Raw genomic sequence first — 10,161 nt, forward strand, 5'->3', positions numbered from 1 at the left:
TGAGGTAAAAAAACGACAAAGTAAAAACAATGATGGATATTAATTTTTGGCTTATTATGCTAGTAACTGTTAGGGCCCCATGATCTGACCCCAGGATGGTGGGTGACAGCCAACACATTAGTTAGCGCCACTTTTTTGGGCCTCTGACTACAGTACCATCTATACCACCCTAATGTAGGCCCTGAGTCCATCAATGTATAACTGGTTGGGATCTGACCCTTAGGACCCCACCCATCAGAAGAAATAAGGGGCTGCACTTCTGTAGGCACATGTATGCTTAAATAACATTGAAAACTTCATTGCCACATATGACAATTACAGTAGATTGCAATTTCTTGCCATAGAAATGATACATTATATTAGTCACCCCCAACACCCGAATTTGGCACAGGACCCGTCAGCTCGATCTTGCCCAATGAAATGGGGCTAAACTTTTGTACCAGGTACAGACAAACCTCTGTATCAAGCTAAACATTGAAAGGGCTCTGTCGAGTGTTATGACCCCTTTATTCTGTTGATCCCCCTAACCCTCATCAATCACACATCCTGAGGGCCCTTTTACACCGGCCAATTATCGGAAAAACGCTCGTTCCCGTTAATTGCCCTGTGTAAACAGTGCAACGATCAGCCGATGAACGAGCAAACGCTTGTTCATCGGCTAATTGTAACATTTTAAATGCCGAAGATTTTACCGTTGTCGACAGCACATCTCCCTGTGTATACAAGGAGACGTGGTACCGAAATGATAAAAATGTATGGGGACCAGCGATCGTAGTAACGAGTACTCGCCCCCATACTAGCTCCTTCTTGTTGATCGGCGCTCATTTACACGGCCCTCTTCGGGCCATGTAAGAGTACCTTAAGGATAGGCCGTCAATGTGTATTCCTGGTAAACCCCTTTAGTACGGAATCGGTCACCATTCTATATGTATGGGTCCTAGCTTTAGTCGGAAAGATGTTCCGATATTTTATATTACCTTTAAATTTTAAAGAACCTCTCCTTGTCTTACATGGTAATGGAAATAAATAAGAAGATACATGAATCTTCCGAGCTCAGGAGCTTTCTTGAGACAACGGTCATTCCTCTTCTAGTTTATTGTTCTGAACCAGAGCTCCTGCAGAGTCCATACATGTTTGTCCTTATTTTAGCAGAGAAAGACAGATTTGCAAGCAGTGGTATAGATTTTCTTCTACTAAACCAATGACTGTTCATTAAATAAGCCAGTGGGACACTAGACAGAGGTTGGAGCTTGACTGCCGAGTACAGAGAAATAATTTAGTCCGGGGGGCAATAGAGACTTGCAAGGTTTTCTAAGAAAGCTTTTATTTCTATCCCAGAGGTCTGAGTGGCTGAGCGAGCCATGTCACCCCCCACTCACCGCTTCCAGCTGTCATACCAAAATGAAGATGCGGGTATACGAGAATGTGCGACCTGAAGGAATCCTAGTGTCCTTGGCTTAGACAAATGTATAAGGCGACAACAAGAGACAACACTGAGATATACAGGTGTAGAGAAATAGTACAATATGAAGCTTCTACCTTTATACAGATGTAGCAGAGCTGAATTTGTTATTTCTCTCATTTTAATTGCGTCTGTTGTGCATTGTCTGAATTTAGATATTGTGGAAAATGGGATCTGAGCTGAATTATAGGGTTTGGTCTAGGGGGTCTTAACATTGGGGTTTGGACTCAGGTCTGGAGTCTGAATTATGGGGTTTAGTCTGGGGTCTTAACATTGGGGTTTGGACTTAGGTCTGGTCTGGAGTCTGAATTATGGGGTCCGGTCTGAGGTCTGATTTATGGGGTCTGAACTTTGGTCTGGGATCTGAATATAGGGGTCTGGAATAATTTTGGGGTCGGGTCTGGATTATCCAGGCTTTATAAAAAAAAAAGTAACTTTAACAGCAAATAGCACCTGAAATCACAGTGGCCAGCAGTCCCTTGTCTCTCTATAATCTCCTTACTGTAAGGGTCTTATAGCGAGGACAGTAAATAGGGAATATTCAAAACCACATGTATATTCTGGCAAACGCTACCCTATTGCAAGCCATGCCCCTGACAAACCCCATACCCCACATAATAAAAAGCCATGTCTGATAACCCACTCCCTGTCAAAGCTGAAGTGTCCCTTCAAAATGTTTTCATATGTTGCCAACTATGCGATAGATAGATAGATGGATGGATGGATGGATGGATGGATGGATGGATGGATGGATGGATGGATGGATGGATGGATGGATGGATGGATGGATGGATGGATGGATGGATAGATAGATAGATAGATAGATAGATAGATAGATAGATAGATAGATAGATAGATAGATAGATAGATAGATAGATAGATAGATAGATAGATAGATAGATAGATATAGAAGATAAGGAGGGGTAGGCGGGGATGTATCCCGGGCGCAACTAAGAGAGAAGGTGGGATTCTCTGGCCGGATATCAGTTCCCAGAGGGAGCCCAGGACGTCACTGTCCATGTATAGATAGAACCAGTCCAAATAGAAACCTAATGAGGAAACACTGTGCAAAATGACAAACTCAGCCCTGCTACATCTGTTATCCACAATAACTTTGAGCAATGTGCATCGAGAGGCACTTCTAAGCACTGGGGTTGCCCTGCCCGCTGACAATATGTTATTGATAAGTTGCTTAATGTTGAATCAACAGCACTTGCCCCTCTAATTGTTCTGTCAACCTGTCTACGGTGTCATCCACAGTCCTCATTATGAGCTTTACAACAGGAGCTCCTACCACACTGGGAGTTAACAGCAGATCATATCCCTCATTTACACCCCACACGTCTCCCACATCCGACTAATTGCGGTGAAGCCAAGGCTCATTTGTCTTCCCAAATCGTTAAAATTCATCACTGTTCTCCCAGAGCGGACTTCCCTGTCTTCAGGCGGGCAGATACTATGACTGGGACAATCCCTACATAGTGACCCCAGCACCTGAGCTCCCACTGAGCTTCCAGCCTCTGTCATGTTAAAGGACCTCGCAGAAGGATTCAGACTCATCAAAAGCGTCCTGCTGCATCCCATTAAATATTGATAGCAAAATATGCAAATGTTTTATTGATCCTTTCAGGAAAAGGGCACGATAATGGGAGACGGGATGATTGATATCAGGGGCTCACATTTTTAGCAGCATATTTTTCACTGACTTAATGTTGTTGGAGCTTGAAATACCCGATCTTTTTAAACACTTATGATCAATTGTTGCTTCAAGCTGCCTGATTTTGCAAGCGGTGATACAAATGTAGCTGGAATTTGTCACATGTGCTGTAGCAGAGCTGGGTTTGTCATTGGGCACAGTGGTGTTATCACACTGTATTACTGTATTGGGGTTTTTGCATAAGACTGCAGGTAAACCAACTGCATAACCTACGACATAATCTTAAAATCACAATGCAATAACATGAATGAGATTGGTGATAGATTGAGCTCTGCTTTATCTTCATAGTAGTAAAATAATCCGCCACCCTGTGCACAGTTTGCAATCACTCACATCAGTCACATCAAGTGACATGAACATATGGGCATTAGGGCATATGGACGTCATAGAGTGAGTCTATTGCTTGAAACCCGCTTTAATGAGTCAGATCAGAGAGATGCCAGGTAAGGGGAGCTCCTGCTTTGGTGGAATTGGCACATCCAAGTATTGGTCCATGGTCCTGGAACCCCCAAAGATCAGCTATTATGGCCGGAGGATCTAGGAACTAGATCCGGGGCAATAAGCTGACACAAAAACTTTCAATTATTGGTCTAAAAAGGGAAATGGAATATTCTTAAAGGGATTGTCTCATGAAGAAAACCCTTTTTAAAAAGAATTGGCCCGTGCTATAGCCACTAGTCCAACCACTTTAAGTGAGGGCTGTCCCTGGAGAACGGCTCTGCGTTCGTGTTCATGGAGATGAGTCCCGAGTAGAAATTAGCGAATCGTTTCTACACAAATTGAATTCAGTACGAATTTCACAAATTTTTTCCAAAATTCTTAACCTTTTAGGGTTTACAATGCACAAATTACATTAAAATGGCGGCTGCCGGCCTCGATTTTACAGATTGGAAAAAGAATCACATGACTTTGGACGGGCTTCCCCATAATGCCTCCCCCACCCATATATGTTGGTGTCTCTTAGACGTCACTAATGCTGGCTTGGTGTTAAAGAGCTTGAAAGGGGTTGGATACAGTCTTCTAGAGGCATCAGGGAGTCAGACACAAGTTTTCAAAGCAATTGAGGGACTTGCGATTTGTGGCTAATATATCTAGACCAAATCGGACTGCTGATACGACTGAATCGGACAGGAAATGTATTTCGGGAAATTTCCCCTTTTGTAGTCGAGAGCATGAGAGCTGCTTTTAAAACAGCCCCTCAAAAACACCAGGAAACACTGCCCCCTATGAAGAATAATGTGGACTTGAACAAACAAGAGGATTTTCATATCACAATGAATCAGCTATAAAAACAGATTTATACAGAACACATTGATATGTGAGTTTTCAAAGTAACCTAAGGCAACTAGGTTAACCCCAAATGACAGCAATATATGTCACTAAGGCAGGAATCTCAGAAATCATGACAACACATACCCATGATGTACAAAGAAGATTGCCAAACAGGTCAATGAGTCTAAAGCTAGGCATACACAGTAGAAAAATAGGTGATAGGGACTGCACACCTTATCCCTCTCCCTGCACCTCTGCACATGTCACAGAGCATGCCCACAACACTCTCCAATAAAAGACAATTCGTATTTTTTTGACTGAGGTTTCTTATGTCCACTTGGCTTCTGTAAAGCAAATTTCTGAACTGCTATTCACAACTTAGAGCAGGAGATAAAGCATGATGGCCACCCCCATAATCATGTAAAGAATAGAATACAAAAGTATAAAATAAATATTTAAAAAAAAAAAGAAAAAAGCGAAAGGTATTTTATTATACAGTTTAATTAGTCCAAAAAATCGTGTTACCTTTAAATACTAGTACTTACTGGTAATTGAAAAATATTTTTTTTTATTTCTTGCTACGATATTTTGAGTTACTTCTGCCAATAACACATCTTCTATGTAAGTAAACTTTAAATATTACATTTAGCATTTTGTTTTCAGAGAAAGGTTCTATACTAATAAATCACAAAGGGGCTCTGGGATTATCCAGTGACAAATCAGCCACAACACTGCTCCCCAGGATAGAATGAAATAATGAATTTGAAAATTAATTAGACAACTAATTGTTTACCCTAAAGGAAATATTGTGCAGAGCAAAATAATTCCAAAGAGATCTTTCAGACAGGTTACATTATGTCTCTACAAATTAAAAATCACTGGGGTGTTTCTTTGATGTTTTGTCCCGGCCCGGCAGATATTCCTCTTGATCTTCTAGGGGGGGAAGAATTGGTATAATTTCAGGTTCCTATAAAAATATAGAATACATTTGAAAGATAATGACATTTTGCATACAGTGTGCAAATTCTGAAATACAAAATTCACTATGTACCTTGAGGTGCAGATAGACAGACAGACAGACAGACAGACAGATAGATAGATAGATAGATAGATAGATAGATAGATAGATAGATAGATAGATAGATAGATAGATAGATAGATAGATAGATAGATAGATAGATAGGCAGAAAGACAGATAGATAGATAGATAGATAGATAGATAGATAGATAGATAGATAGATAGATAGATAGATAGATAGATAGATAGATAGATAGATAGATAGATAGATAGATAGATAGATAGATAGATAGATAAGGAGGGGCAGGCGGGGCATGTGCCCGGGCGCAACTAAGAGGGAAGGTGGGATGCTCTGGCCGGGGATCAGTGCCCAGAGGGAGCCCAGAACGTCACTGTCCATATATGGATAGTCATGTCAGGCAGGGCTCCTCCTGCAGCGGAATCCCCTTCCAGAGCCATTCTGGCAGGGGATTCCGGTCCAGGAGGAGACCCTGACGTCACCGTCCATATATGGACAAGGGAGTCAGGGGCTCCCTCTGGGAATGGAATCACTGGCTATAGTCTGGGCATCACAGCCAGAGTGTCGGCAATAGTCGGTTTCCGCTCCTAGAGGGAGCCTCTGACATCCCTGTCCATATATTGACATTGATGTCAAGGGCTCTTCCAGTAGAGGAATCGCCAGCCAGAGCGTCGGCAACCCTATGGGTGGGGATTCCACTCCTAGAGGGAGCCACAATGGTTGTGTGGCACTTTCTTCTATGGGGGAGTGTGGCACTATCTACAAGGGGGGTATGTAGCACTATCTACAAGGGGGGTATGTGGCACTATCTACAAAAGGGGGCTGTGTGGCAGTATCTACAAGGGGGCTGTGTGAAAGTATCTACAAGGGGGTGGCACTATTTACAGGTGGGCTGTGTGGCACTATCTACGGGGGCTCTATCTTCAAAAGGAGGCTGTTCCTTATTTCACCATATAATCTCATTAGCTTTATACAATCTCGGGCACTGACCTCGTTCATTTACTTTATTTTAAATTTATTGTTATGTTAACTCCCTAAGGCCTCGTTCACATTTGCGTTGGGGTCCCATTCTGACTTTCCTTTGGTGCTTTCCATCAGAACGGGACCCTGAACAGACCCTGAAACCAGGGGTTTCCGTTTCCATTACCATTGATTTCAATGATGACTGATCCAGTACCAATGGTTTCCGTTTGTCTCTGTTGTGCACCGGACCCGTCGTTTTGCCGGGAGCAATAGCGTAGTCGACTACGCTATTGCTTTGCTATTGCTTCCGGCAAAACGACGGGTCCGGTGCACAACAGAGACAAACGGAAACCATTGGCACCGGATCCGTCACCATTGCAATCAATGGTGATGGAAACGGAAACCCCTGGTTTCCGTTTGTGTCAGTTTGTGTCTGTTCAGGGTCCCGTTCTGACGGAAAGCTCAGACAGGACGTCAGAACGGGACCCCAACGCAGATGTGAACGAAGTCTTATAGAACTATATTGCATGTAATATGTACAAATGGTTTTATGCTCAAGTTCCATTAAAAAAAAAATGGAAAAAAATTACACCTCATTGATTGGCAGAGAAACAAACATGGCGAGGGGGAAGGAGATGTCGGGAAAGAAGTTCAGGGGAGGGGGGGGGCGCCAAACGGATAGATGATAGATAGATAGATAGATAGATAGATAGATAGATAGATAGATAGATAGATAGATAGATAGATAGATAGATAGATAGATAGATAGATAGATAGATAGATAGATCTTCTTTACATACACCAGGGCTGTGCCTGTCGCCTGCCCAACCTGCTCAGGTGAGCAAAATATCATTTGTATCCTTCACCACACTACGACTATGTGACCTGCAAGATGGTGCACTGTACTTTTAAATTTGTTTATTGTACTTTTTTTCTTTTTTAGAAATTTTAGTTTTTTTAAAAAAAAATGTAATAGTTTTTAGGCACCAACCAGCTCCTTATATACACTATTAATAAATATTCATTTTCTATCCATTGTCAGTACATAATTTATTTTATTTTTTTTACAAAGTCACAATGCATTCAGCGCACAACAATTTTTCCTACATATTTTGAGCGGAGACTTACGATTACCCAAAGTAATTATTTTTCCATTTCAGAAGGAAAAATTCCTAGAACGTGTGAAAAGAGATTCAAATGCCGGTAACGTTACTCAGGGTTCAGTGATCCTAACACAAATTTCCCAATAGGCTCTTCCTGACAAGCAGGTGTCACTCAATCAGGTTTTACCTCCCTGAGAGGACAGATGGTCTCAGACTACTTAGTAATTCCTACCTCTAATGGCTGCTACCCTGTCAGTGCAAAACCGTAATATAGATACCGGTAGATTCATCAAAGCTTTGGTCTTTGGGGTAAATTCTAAGGAAATGTATAGCATTCATGTATCAATACTAATAATAAACTGATGAAGCCTTCTCTACCGCTGACACTATATCACGAGAACACAGCGCTCCAGCCTCCGGTAACTGCTATTTAAAGAAGACCTGTCCGCTCTACGGACATGTCAATAGCAATTCTGGAGCATCTTCAACTGTGTTGTGCCATTCCTCTGTTATTCCTCCTACAAATATATGAATTCATTCACAATAAGGTGTCACCACTTAACTTGTCTCTACACTGTTAGCACTGATTGGACAGTGTCAGAGTAGTCATTTTATTCATACATTTCCAGGAGGAATAAAAGAGGAACAGAACAACACAACGTTAAAAAAAAAAGATGCCCAGAATTGTTATTTAATGGAAAAAGTGTTTATTAAAGAGGAAGTGTCAAGACAGCGGATGGGTCCTATTTAATTTACTATTGTGTAGTAAAGCGACCCTCCATTTTCAGCTATCAACTCTTCCAAGCTATTCAATTGGCTAGTGCTGCTTAAATCTGCAGCCCCAGCCAATCGGATAGCAAGGAAGTAGTCTGATCTGGTGGCACATTGGGGAGTCTGATCGCTGGCACAACAAGCTAAACCAATGGCACGAGGCAAATAAACTCTGCATTCCCCAGCAAACTTTAAACTTCTAGCTAAAACTGGAGTGTCGCTTTAATCATAACAATATTTATGGGGGTTGTAAACTAAAAAAAAAAAAGAAAACATTGATTGTAGTCAGGTTTTTCTTTTCTTGAGAGACTGAATGAAGGAGCTCTGTCTGCCTCTAACACAGCAGGAAGTTACAGCACAGTCTGAATCATATATCAGCCCAGTCGACTCTTCAGAAGAGGTCATTCCCTAAATGAACTGTCAGAAAATTACTTTTTGTTTAGATAAAGTTTTTATGTTATTTATTAAACTTTTTGGTAATGTATTTTTTTATTTTAATTTTTCCATATCACCATCAATCTTTTTCGTTTGTGTTGTGTACACTGGGAAAAGATGCAGCAGTCAGATCATTATCATCAGAGAGCGGTATTACAATGAAGGGTTACACCTCTATTATAAAGCTGGAGGCAGATAACACAGGATCCACTATTGACAATAGGTAATGAGAACAGCTCAGCCCCTCTACCCTCTCCCTGCACAGTTACCTCTGCACATGACGCAAAGCATGCTCACAGCACTCTCATATAGAAGTTAATAGATAATTTTCTGACCTAGTTTTATCATCTCCAGGTACCTACTGTAAAGCAGATATCTGTACCTGATGTTGCATTATACTCTATAATCAAGGTACAACCTCAACGGAGGAGTAACCATAAAGGGGTTTTCCCATAATCAATATTTTTCACCTATCCACAGGATAGGTGATAAATATCTGATTGGTGGTCTGACCGATCACGAGAATGGACTTACCTTGCCAGTCCTGGGAGCCCTATAGGAATAGATCGGTACTGCGCACGCTCAGCCTTTGCTTTATTTATTTTTATGGAACTGCCGAAGATAAGTGCTAAGTGCTTGGCGGCCCTTTAGAAATGAATGGAGCGGTGGCCGAGCATACCCACTTCCGCTCCATTTCTATGGTGCCCCCAAGAACGGTAAGGTAAGCCCACTCTCGTAATCAGTGGGGGTCACAGAAGTCGGTCCCCCAGCAATCAGATATTTATCACCTATCCTGTGGATAGGTGATAAATATTGATTATGGGAAAACCCCTTTAAGCTCCTATGCCCCAACAACTATTTGCCATTATGTAATACTGGTGTCTACTTAGGACATAGGGCTCTTTGTGCTTTCTCAGGCACCAGGGCCCGGTTGAGTCTACTACTCCTATAGGTACACCCCTGTGAAAGTTTATTTGTTGCTCCTTTTTTAAGCAATATAACATTTTAATACTGACAATATCCTATTTTACGGTGATAGATAAGTAACAATAGAGGGTTAGACGACTAACACAACAACTCATCCCTTACACAATCCAAAATGACAGTGGTGAATAGCGCCTTATTTAGTCTACCCCCTGTTTCTCGAATAGCTGTAAAGGACGCAAGCAGCTTTTCATGATATAGAGGGCTGATGATATGCTCACACTTTGATCCTGCTTTCTATTAATGCTGTTAAGCATTATAACCGCACTTTAGTGGTTTAATAATCTAGAACGATTTCCACTGTGACCTTAAAATGTGCTCTGAGAGCAACCGGGAAAGTAAGACCCTTGCTGTTCAGATAATACTGTCAAGACCTATCCTTGGATTGAAAGATACCAATCAAATCTGCGGCAGACT

This window comes from Rhinoderma darwinii, chromosome 12 (assembly GCF_050947455.1).
Source record: "Rhinoderma darwinii isolate aRhiDar2 chromosome 12, aRhiDar2.hap1, whole genome shotgun sequence".
Classification (NCBI taxonomy): domain Eukaryota; kingdom Metazoa; phylum Chordata; class Amphibia; order Anura; family Rhinodermatidae; genus Rhinoderma; species Rhinoderma darwinii.